Below are 11,906 nucleotides of genomic sequence, written 5' to 3'. Positions count from 1 at the left end.
CGTCGAGTCGGCCCCGACTCACAGCAGCCTCTCCTTGGGTTTCCGAGGCAGTATCACTACAGAAGTAGGATTGCCCAACCTTCCTTCCTAGGAGTGGCTGGTGGGTTTGAACCGCCAGCCTTCTGGTGAGCAGTCAAGTGCCTTAGGCACTATGCTACCAGAGCTCCTATAATATGCATAGGTAAAATATATGTGTATACATATATATATAATTCATGTGTAGTTGTCACAATTTAATTACTTGACAATCACCCTGGCAGTGGTCTTTAGCAGGTGGCCAATGAAATGAGTAGGGTTCTACTTAACCCAGATGTAAGAACTTTGGGGATTTTGAACTGTAGCCATATTAGAATTTTCCACAGGGTATTCAGATTGATATCTGAATACTGCTAGTGCCTCTGGATGGACCAGGAAGAAGTAATGAATCAGGAAAGATGACCAAGAGATTAGAGGTTTCACAGAAAATTTTTGCCTAAGTTGGTCTTTGGATCTGTTGCTAAGAATCCAAAGTCAAGCAAAGACCCAGTATCACATTGGCATATTAACGATGTTTAGTACTAAAGAGGCAATTATGGTGCGATAGAGAAACAATGTAGAGACACAGTGCTGTCAGTCTTTAGGAGCAAGTAGGGAGGTGGGTGAAGGTGTGACATGCTAACTGAGTAGTTCAAGAAGTAATTGTTGCAATGAATGGAGTTATTGGCATGCTTTTCTTATCAGTGTCTCATCAGAGCTTCAGTCAAGACTACAGCTCCATAAAGAGGCCAGCTGTGATAACTGGGCCTCCAGATGCCCTCTCTGCCTTCCTCTCCCTCCTGTGTGTCTCTGGTAACTGAGCTCTAAAAATTCTATCCGTGGGGCTCTTGCCCTTTAGCTTCATGTAGAGTGTGTCCATTGGGGGAAAACTTATCAAAAATTAAAGACATCCCTGTGCTCTGGCTGAATCCCTTGACCAAAGGTCTCAGATCCCATTTGGAAGTTCTTTCAGGTTCTCTTTTGTTCCAGGTTATGGTGGGGATTTTTGGCCTCTCTCGCTCCTGGTCTAGAGATGGTAAAGAGTAACTATTAGTGACCCACAGGGTACTCACTAATTCTTATGGTTTCCTACATCTTACATATTTTTTTAAGTATCTCCTTTTATTCCATTTGAATGAGCTATCTATTTCGTTCTGGGATCCTGATAACAGCCCAAGACATACAGGATATAAATTGATCCATTTCAGTAGACAACTTTTCCTTTTGGAAGTTCCTGCTAACATAATTTAAACACTGTATTTTCTACAACCTGTACTGTTTTTCAGTCTATCAATCTGGGATTCATCTTGACTTTGTGACCAAATCCTTCTGATACCCCTTTCCAGATCTGTCTCCGATTCTTCCTTTCCTTTCCATCCACACTATTACTGCATGCATTTTCAGCTTCGTTGTACCCCATACATAATGACAATGGCTTCAGCTTCCCAGATGACAGATGTCAAATGGTTAGGTTTATTTTGGGGGTTGGGGGAGGAAACAGATTTGTTAGTGATACATTAGTCAAAGGAAGCAGCATTCCAGGAGAGAGAATGAAATGTGATGGTGGGAAATGAAGGGGTTGTATTGAGAACAGAGGTAGGCAATAAGCAGGTGATAACATTTACAGGACAAAGAAGGTAGCAAAATGAACAATGGGAGAAAGGACTAATGGAAGTAATTCAAAGCTATGGGTTAGGTTAAATCCAGTTTGGGAGTACACTTTGAGAATATAGTCTTAACCACAATCAGTATCTGTCACTTGAGAACTTGAGAATTGCTGCAGAAAAAGAAAAGTCACATGCCAGGTGTCCTCTGTGTGTGTTCAGTTATTCCAGAGAATATACGTATGTATATGTGCGTATGTACACACACAAAAAAAAATTATGGCTAACAACTCAACTGTGTGTTCTCTTGTTCTCTGGAATAACTGCTTTAGATATGGCATTCTACTTTATAAATACAATGTAAGTCATTAGATGAGGTTCAGTAAACCTTCTTCCAAACTATACTACTTTGATTTCTCACCTTATTTTCCACCATTCCCTTGAGACTGCTTTTATGAGCATCACAAATGACTTCTTGCTAAGTGCTGTCAAGTTGGTTCCAACTCATAGCGACACTATGAACAACAGAATGAAACACTGCCCAGTCCTCTGCCATCCTCACAACCATAGCCATGCTTGAGCCCATCTCCAGGCCCACTGTGTCAATCCATCTCATTGAGGGACTTCCCCTGTTTTGCCGACGCTTTACTTAAAGCATGATATCCTTCACCAGGGACTAGTCCCTCCTGACAACTTGACCAAAGTAGGTGAGATGAAGTCTGGTCATTTTTGCTTCTAATGGGCATTCCAGCTGTACTTCATCCAAGACAGATTAGTTCATTCTTCCAGCAGTCTATGGTACATTTCATATTCACCAACATCACATTCAAATGCATCACTTTTCAGTCTTCCTTATTCATTGTCCGGCTCTCACAAGCATATGAGGCTATTGAAAACACTACAGCTGAATCAGGGACATCTTTGTCATCCAAGTGACATCTTTTGAACAGTTTAAAGAGGTCTTTTGTAGCAAGTTTGTCAATGCAATATGTCGTTTGATTTCTTGACTGCTGTTTCCATGGGTATTAATTGAGGATCCAAATAAAATTAAATACTTGACATTTCCAATCTTTTCTCCATTTATCATGATGTTGCTTATTGGTCCAGTTGTGAGGATTTTTATTTCTTTATGTTGAAGCATAGTGCCTGAGGCATTTGACTGCTACCCAGAAGGCTGGCAGTTCAAACCCACCAGCCACTCCTCGGAAGGCAGCCTGGACAATCTTCTTCCCTTGAGATACGCCTCAGAAACCCAAGGAGGGGTCGCTATGAGTTGGATTCAACTTGACGGCATTGTTTGTTTGTTTGTTTTGGTTTTTAATCCATACTAAAGGCTGCAGTCTTTGATCTTCATCAGTAAGTGCTTCAAGTCCTCTTCACTTTCAGCAAGCAAGATTGTGTCATCTTCATATTGTGCAGATTGTGAGTGAATCTTCCTCCAATTGTGATGACATGTTCTTCTTAGTATTGTTTGGCTTTTTGGATTATTTGTTGAGCATACAGATTGAATAAGCATGATGAAAGGATCCAACCCCGACACACATCTTTCCTGATTTTAAACCATGTAGTATCCCCTTATACTGTTTGAATAACTGCTTCTTGGTCTATGCACAGGTTCTTCATAAGCACAATTAAGTGTTCTGGAATTCTCTTATTCACAATATTATCCGTAATTTATTATAATCCACACAGTCAATGACTTTGCACAATCAATAAAAACTGAGGTACACATCTTTCTGGTAATCTTTGCTTTCAGCCAAGATTCAACTGACATAAGCAATGGTGTGTTGTTGTTGTTATTTGCCATCAAGTCGGACCTGACTCATAATGACTCCTCCTTGGGTTTCCGAGGCAGTATCACTAAGGAAGTAGATTGCCCAACCTTCCTTCCAAGGAGTGGCTGGTGGGTTTGAACCACCAGACTTCTGGTGAGCAGTCAAGTGCCTTAGCCACTACGCTACCAGAGCTCATAAGCAATGACTTAGATGCTGCTAAACTGAATGGAACGTCTTCAGTTCTTTTCCTAACGGGATCTCCCAGTAGCACTCAACATAATTCTGGAAAACTCACCTTCTAGGTTACTCTCCTTCCTTTCTATAACTTTTGTGACCATCTGCTTTCTTTGTTTGTTTCCCCTACTCATTAGATGCTCCTTGTCAATCTCTTTTTCCAGCTCATTATCTTCTACTGACTTTTAAAGGTTGGGATGTTTCATGGCTCAGTTCTAGGTCATTATCTCTGTCTATACTCTCCCTTTAAGTTACCTTGTTCAATTTTATAGCCTCAGTTACTATCTGTACTCTCATGGCCTTCTGTTGCTCTTAGACTGAATTTCTAATGGAGACATACATGATCCTGAATGAACCTTGCTGCTTGCGTCTGTATCTTTTTTCTTCACTTTCTATACAACAAAGACACTGTCTTTCCTTTCTACCACATCACCATCTTCCCTTTTATTCTAGGACATTTTCACATTCTTCTCTCACTACCTGGGATAGTCTGTTACCAGACCCACCCCAAAATGGATCTCTGACTCTTATTTATCCTGTAGGACTCAGCCTCAATGCCACTTTCTCAAAGAATTCCTCAAGCTCCTAGACTAGATCTGGTAACTTTTTACATATTTTCATAGTACAGTATATTTCTCCAGATTATGTTTTAATTAGTGATTTGCATAACTTTTAAAATATTCACTCCTTCACCAGACATTAAGCTTCATTGGTTTATATTGTTCATTGCTGACTATAATATAATTCAATATAATTCAATATCTTTCATTCATTCATTGAACAACTATTTTCTTAAAGAGTCTCTCCCAACTTTATAAGCTATAGGTCCCCACCTATAATATCTACCCTAATATTTCATAAGTGATTTTATCCAATTTGTAAAATACCACTCACCAAGCATTTTCTGGAAAGGGCAATCCTTGTGGCATTGCTGATCCACTGTCTGCTGATAAGTTAGTCAGAGCATTAGGTCATTGGCCTTTGTGGTAATTAGAAGAGGCTCCTTGCCAAGTTTCCGCAGATGTATGAGAGCATGGTTCAGACCAGGAGCACTAACTTAGCAAAGTGCTGACTCCAGTAGGGATGGGGCCGATGGGCTGTGCAGCTAAATTCTGGTGTCTACTGCAAGATGTGGTTCAGAATGGTGCTACTTACCCTCCGAACCTTCTTCCTAGGAGTCTTGTCCAGTTTCTGAGATGAAGAAGCAGAATGCCAGAGGTGGGAAGGCAAGGTTAATTGGTGACTGAGTGAATTTTATTCATTAACACCATGCACTTTTCACATGCTCAGAAGAAAAGTCAAATGGCACCCAGGCACTGGCTGAGAGAATCTACCATTGTAAGGAATAGACTTGCTTGTATTGCAGGATGGACGGCCACTTTGTATTTGGGCTCCAGGAACAGCTTCAAAGAGATAATTGGCGTACAGCTTCCAGCTGCCACACCTTGAGATTCGCTATAACATTCCTGCAGAAGCCACACTCTTTCTTCTTCTAGCTCACATTTATCTTGAACCAGCGTTTTGTATCAAATTCTGGTCTGTTTTTTCCTTCAGGAAAGTTGTTTCTCTCCTTAGATTTATACAGCACTGTTGTCACCTTGAGATTCAGGATGTGTGATAGTATAGACAGATTAGAATTTTGAGGAGATGAATATATGTCCTAACTTCATAAGCTAAAGCTCCACATTAATCTTGTTCAATTTAAACGTTGCCTTATGCTATTACCTGCAGCCATAATCACATAAGAATCTTGCTCCTGCAACCACATTCCTAAGATCATAAAACCAAGACAGGAACAGCTCATGGGACAGGGCAATAGCATTCCTGAGATCCCAAGACTAAGGAAGGGGCCCTGCAAAACAAATATCACAAATGTAAATTTACTGCTTAGATGGCATCTCCTGATAACAGGCCATTCTTGGGGTGTTTGTGCCTAAGGCATTTAACTGTTGACCAGAAGGCTGGCCATTCAAACCCACCAGCCACTCCTCTGAAGGAAGGTTGGGCAATCAACTTCCATAGTGATACTGCCTCAGAAACCCAAGGAGGGGTCGTTATGAGTCGGATCCAACTGGATGGCACTGAGTTTTGTTTTGTTTTGTTTTTACCCTAGTCACCATTAACAAGTTTTGGAGCCTGTGCCCCCTGCCCTCCTTTACCACCTGATGAACTACAATAGCCAATCTAAAATAAAACCAAGACTTGAACCAAGAGCAAACAGCAGAATACACCTGCGCAGAAGAAGTCATGGCATCCATATTGAAACACACAGACTCTATCTTAGAAAGAGATTGCACATGTACCAGCCTGAAGGAAGTTAAGGCTTATTGTTAGGAATTTATCACAACCTTGTTCTGCTTTCTGACTTTCAGAAAAGGGTCAGGAGTTTATGAATACCTGCCTGCATAAGGTCTTTTGAAATAATGTACCCCAAGGCCTTAAATCTACTGGAAAAACTCTTAGCTTGTAAGGCTTGGAGAGATACACATGGTGTTGCCTCTGGCCCCATGTGTCTCCATCTTGCAAGGTTACTATCCTCTTATCAAATTTCTCTCTGCCCTACAGCTGACTTTCTAGTCATTATTCTGAAACTCAACCTACAACAGATGTGGTAGAACGTAAAGCATGGGAAGATTTCCCAGAATTCTGGTCTAGATAATGTGGTTCTTGTTAGATTCAAAGTGGGCACTATCGATGTGTCCTATATTTTAAGATACGTTAGAGTCTAAAATGTAAAAGCACTTGGTTTGTGAAAGGCTGAGGTCTTCTGATGCACAGAGAACTTGCCCAGGCATGCCCTTCTTACAACAAAGAACTAGGGAACTTGCCTGGACATGTCCTTAACGATTTGCTGTGAGCTGGAGATTGGAGACCCCCGAAAGGTTATAGGTGCTTGGGCAGAATAAGGAAAAGCCAGGAGAGGTCCAGTTCTCCTCCCCACCCTTACTGTATGAAGAAGAAGCTGGCGCGACAAGTTTCTGCGCTTGTTATGAATGTTATCTGATTTAAGTTAAAGGTTGGGGTCCCGGTATTGTCTTGTAACTGAAACCAGACTAAAGTGAGTCCCTGCTCAGTGCAAGACCAAGTTGAATCAGCTCACACACTCTGAGTACTTGAGAGGAAAGATATATTTTTTTCATTATTGCAAAGCAGCAATGCAAGCAGACAATATTACCCAAATCTGTCTCATCAAGTGGGGGTTGGGGTACAGTTTTTGTAGAGTTCAAGAAAAAAGGCTATACATATTCATATAAATTCCAGGAATTTGGGTGTGAATTGGCTGGAAATTGGCTGAAGTTTCATTGCCCTCAATTTAAAGGAACAGTCACTTTTTAATGAAGAGCACTTGCGCACCAGATGAGTTACACCAACTTCCTGTCATCAGCAGATTGGGGCTTAGGTAGAGGAGGAGCTGTTAGTTTTGAGCAAATTTTTTCTGTTTGTCCTGCTGTGCACATCCACAGGCCAAAACAGATCCAAGCTGGTTTTAATCGATTTCAAGTTGGTCTTGGCTAGGTTTCTGAAAAACAACTTTAAGGAAATGAGTTATCATGCCAGATCATCTGTTGCATCCAGGGTGGGGTGATGATTACAGAAAGGATGGAGAAGGGAGTTAAACTCAGTTTCAATCCCCCTTTGAGTTGTGACTGTTCCACATTCTTGAGAAACGAATGGCAGTTCTTTCTAGCTGCTTCCTGCTGCTGAGAGACAAGAGTTGGTGGAACTCAGAAATTCATGGCTAAAAAGCCTATTGTGGTCTAGATACCTCTTGGAATCTTTTGGCCATGGTCTGACGAGAAGGCATTAGGGTAACTATAGAGTAGCCTGCAATTTCTGGGACTTGAAAGCAGATAATCAGTTAGGTAAGCATTGAATACAGCAACAAGTACAAAGTACCAACACTAATGTAGGGAGCATCACAACAAATAAGCATCTCAGCCACCCGAACTTGGTAGCCAAGAGGTGAGCCAAGGGAAGTCCATCACAAAGGTGGGAATCAACTGGCACTCTATAGTTTCCCTGTACTGTTGTAACTTACTAATGATGGACTAGATGGCCTATTGATCCTGTTCTATTTGTCCTGATGCATTAACCAATGAACAGGTAGCACTGATGTATACACATAGCCCTCTACGTGCTACCAGCAGGAGATCTAGGGCTGCCCTATTCAGAAGCACAACAGTCTGGATAGAGCTTATTTCAGTTTGCAGCACAGAAGTTACATCGGAAGTAGTGTTTGCTACTGACTCCAGAGAAATAGAGACATTCTGGACAAATTGGCATAAAAGGTGCAGATCATCATAATTTTTCCCACACCCATCCTAGAGCGCAGGTCCCTTCGTGATTAGCTGGCCAAGTTTTAAAGGTGGTATGTTCACTTATACAACCAATATAGCCCCAGAGGGTGGAGGGAGTAAGCAGTAGGAGGGAACTGAAAAACAGACCTAGCAATGCTCTGGTTATTCAGGGTAATGGCTATATTATCAGACATATCCTTAACTGGGGTGTCATATTCTAAATGGTACCATCTTCATCAACCCAGCTTTGGGTCAATGTACAAACGAACCAGGTCTGGTAGCACTGTGCCCATTTCCCTAATGGCGCTGTTGGCCTGGAAGAAGTCTAAAGTATTCGTAGAGAGGCCACAGTTTGAGATCTTGGTGCATCATATTGTTTCACAGTGGAACTTTGGTTGGAATTGATTATATGGCCCTTCATTCCTGGCCCCGTATTTTTAATGTAAGGGCACAAGAGTGATAGGTAAACCTTGTGTTCCATGTGACGGTGAGTGGGAACACATCCAATGATTACCAGCCCCAGGTATGTGATTTAATGGAGTTTGTTGGAGTTTTATGAGGGTGTTAGACTCCCATCCTCCTTCCCCAGGGGGTAGGGATAAAAAAATTACTGAGCTGATTAAAATCACATTCAAGTTCTAACTTGGAACAGGTTTCTTTTTAAACAAAACCTTAAGATTCTCGATGGGTTCACAAGTATATTCCACTGCAGGCTGCTGGAGCCCCCTGGTATTCAGCCAATCAGATTCATTTGAGTCCTCCTGTCCTGCAAGCCTATTTCCTGTGGAACTAAATTGAGTTACAGGTCAGGGAGGGTCTTCTGTTCACACTGGAGCTATTCTCAGTCAGGTGTGATAGATCCAAGGGCAGACACCTTTCAGTTTGGCTGAAGTATGTGTTGTCAGCAGGACTTCATAGGGCCCAGTCCATTTGGTCTGGAGCTGACTCTGGAGAGTCTGGTCGCTCCACTCCTTAAGAAGGAAGCAATCACTTGGACTAATTCTATAAGGGGGAGTATCTATCTGTAGGATATACCAACTTGCTGGAAGCAAACTGGTTGATAACCTTTAAGGGTGCAGACAAAGTTTGCACACGTTTAAAAATATCCAACTTCTTAACAATTTTAAGATCTCCCCTTTCTGCATAACTGGGGGTGCCACACTCTAGAAAATGGTCTCCCACATAATTTTTCATATGAGCTTAACTCAAGCCTGCTTCTAGGGCTGGTCCAGACCCACAACAGGGCAAAGTTTAAAACTTTATTCAAGGTAAATTGGGCTCTTGACACATCTTAGCCAGTGTCCTCTTAAGAGCGTGGTTTATCTTCTCAGTCCTCCCTGTTGACTGGGGTCTCCAAGAGGAATACAATCCCCACTTAATGCCTGATAGTCCTGTTACTTGTGGACTACTTGGGCTACAAAACCTCTCCCATTATCACTTTGCATTGAGACTGTCAGGCCGAGCTGGGGAATCATTTTCCTTAGAAGATGTTTCACCTCTGTTGCCTTTAAGGAAATGAGTTATGCTCATCTGTTTGCAACCAGGGTCGGGGGACGGTTACAGAAAGGATGGGGAAGTGAATTAAACTGGCTTCATAAGCACCTTTGACTATGATTCAGGGTCTCATGATCATGAGTCAAACCCCAACCACCATGTAGCCAGGTAATTAAAACCCCAGAACCAATCCTGTAACCTTTTTTTAACCTACAACTATGTGTACATCGCAGTCGTGGTCATTTCCCCACCTCTGTAGTCCCACCTGGGACAGTGATGAGTTGAACTGCCACCAACTGTTATCTTATGATGACTTCTTTTATTCTCTATCGTACATTATGAATGTCATGACTGTGACTCAGCAGATTCCATTGGCCTCTGTACTGGCTATTTGCTGATGGTTTCCTTTATCCAGATAATTTTCTTTGTTCTCTTTAAGGTTTAACAAATGGGTCTCTATAGAACGTTTTTGAATCTGGGGTCTTTTTCCCTACCACAAAGGAAAAGGCCAAAGATTATTTTTGCAGATTGAATTTTGTTCCCAAAAATATATGCTGATGTTCTAAGTCCTGAATGTGACTCTATTTAGAAATAGCATCTTTGAAGATGTTATCATTAAGTTAACATGATGTCATACTGAAGTAGGGTGGATCCTAATCCTAAATGACTAGTGTCCTTATTAAAAAGGAAATGAGACAAAGAGACAGAGAAACAAAGGAAGGATACTATGTGACACTACAGCAAGCCAAAGAATGCCTGGAGTTACCAGAATCTAGGAGAGGGGCATGGTTCAGTTCCTTTCTCAGAGCCCTCAGAAGGAATCAACATGACTGACACCCGACTTGGACTTCTAGACTCCAGAATTGTGAGACATGTAAATTTCTGGTTTTTAAAAGCCATCTGGGAGCTCTGGCGGCATAGTGCCTGTGATAGTTGGAGCTGTGTGTCAACTTGGCTGGACCCCAGTTCTGTGTGGTTGTTCCCATGATGGGATCAGATGACTGTGTTCTGAGTGGCCAGTCTGCCCAAGGGGAGTTTCCTTAGGAGTGTGGCCTGCTTCCAAGATATCCAGAGACATCCTGGAAAGAGCCGCATTCTTTGAGGGATTGGAACCCTGGTGTGCGGACTACAGACTTCCGTGAGTGAGCAGCCCACTGCTCAGCCTGGAGATTTTGGATTCGTCTTTTGTTGGAGTCAACAACCAGTGTACTGCCTGCCAGCTTGAATCTCTCAGCCCCCTTGTGCTTGCGGAAGCCAAAGCGGCCGCCAGCCCATCTCCTCCAGAAACTTGGACTTGTCGGCTTCTATATGCTTGTGAGCCATTTTCCTAAGATAAATTTCTCTCTCTCTCTCTCTATAAATATATATATACACTTTGCTGGTTTTTATGTTTCTCTAGAGAACCCAATCTAACACAGTGCCTAAGGCATTTGACTGCTTACCAGAAGGCTGACTGTTCAAACCCACCAGCCACTCCTCAGAAGAAAGGTTGGACAATCTACTTCCATAGTGATACTGCCTCAGAAACCCAAGGAGGGGTCGCTATGAGTTGGATCTGACTCAACAACAATGAGTATAAGCCATCCAGTTGGTAGTATCTTGTTAGGGCAACCCTAGGGAACCAATGCAAGTTTGGAGAGTGCTCAGTAATAAATTCTCCTTCTATAGCTTGAATGAAGAGGTCCCTTGAGAGGCTCATCTTAGACTTCCTTTCATTGGTGACAAGTACTCATCCTGACCTGACTTTTAGCTTACAGATCCATAGCCACTGGGCTTTGCCAATTGCTACTATGGGGGATGACAGGTAGACACATGCTCATGCTATTGTGTCTAAATTTCCCACAAAATATATGGCATTCACATGATATTCTTAGAGCAGAAATCTGATCAGATATATATTTCCTCTATTCAAATTATATTCCAAACTCAAAAACCAAACTCACTACTGTCAAGTCGGGTCTGACTCATAGTGACCCCTCCTTGGGTTTCTGAGGCAGTATCACTATGAAAGTAGATTGCCCAATCTTCCTTCTGAGGAGTGGCTGTTGGATTTGAACCGCCAGCCTTCTGGTTAGCAGTCGAATGCCTTAGGCACTATGGCACCAGAGCTCCCAAATCATATTACTCAAGATTATTTTTATTGCAATTTAAGAAATCAAACTCATATTACTCAATTAAAAAAATAATTTATTAACTTAAGAAACAGAGAAGTCTAATGTGTGGATTTGGCTTTAGATAAAGCAGGATAAAATGGTTTATCTATTATTTTTTGTGAATGGAGTATGAAAGCTTCCAACAGCCCTGCCTTACACTCAAAAGTCGTGATCTAAAAAGAAGTTAATTGAACTTCAGATGTACAATGCATGTGCAATACATTGTTGTTGTTGTTATGTGCCGTTGAGTCAGACCGGACTCATAGTGACCCCTCCTTGGGTTTCTGAGGCAGTATCACTACGGAAGTAGATTGCCCCATCTTCCTTCCAAGG

The sequence above is a fragment of the Orycteropus afer genome, unplaced genomic scaffold (genome assembly GCF_000298275.1).
Source record: "Orycteropus afer afer isolate SDZICR_OR568_19922 unplaced genomic scaffold, OryAfe1.0 scaffold00037, whole genome shotgun sequence".
Classification (NCBI taxonomy): Eukaryota; Metazoa; Chordata; class Mammalia; order Tubulidentata; family Orycteropodidae; genus Orycteropus; species Orycteropus afer.
The sequence above is the reverse complement of the archived record's forward strand: the minus strand, read 5'-3'. Positions refer to the sequence as shown.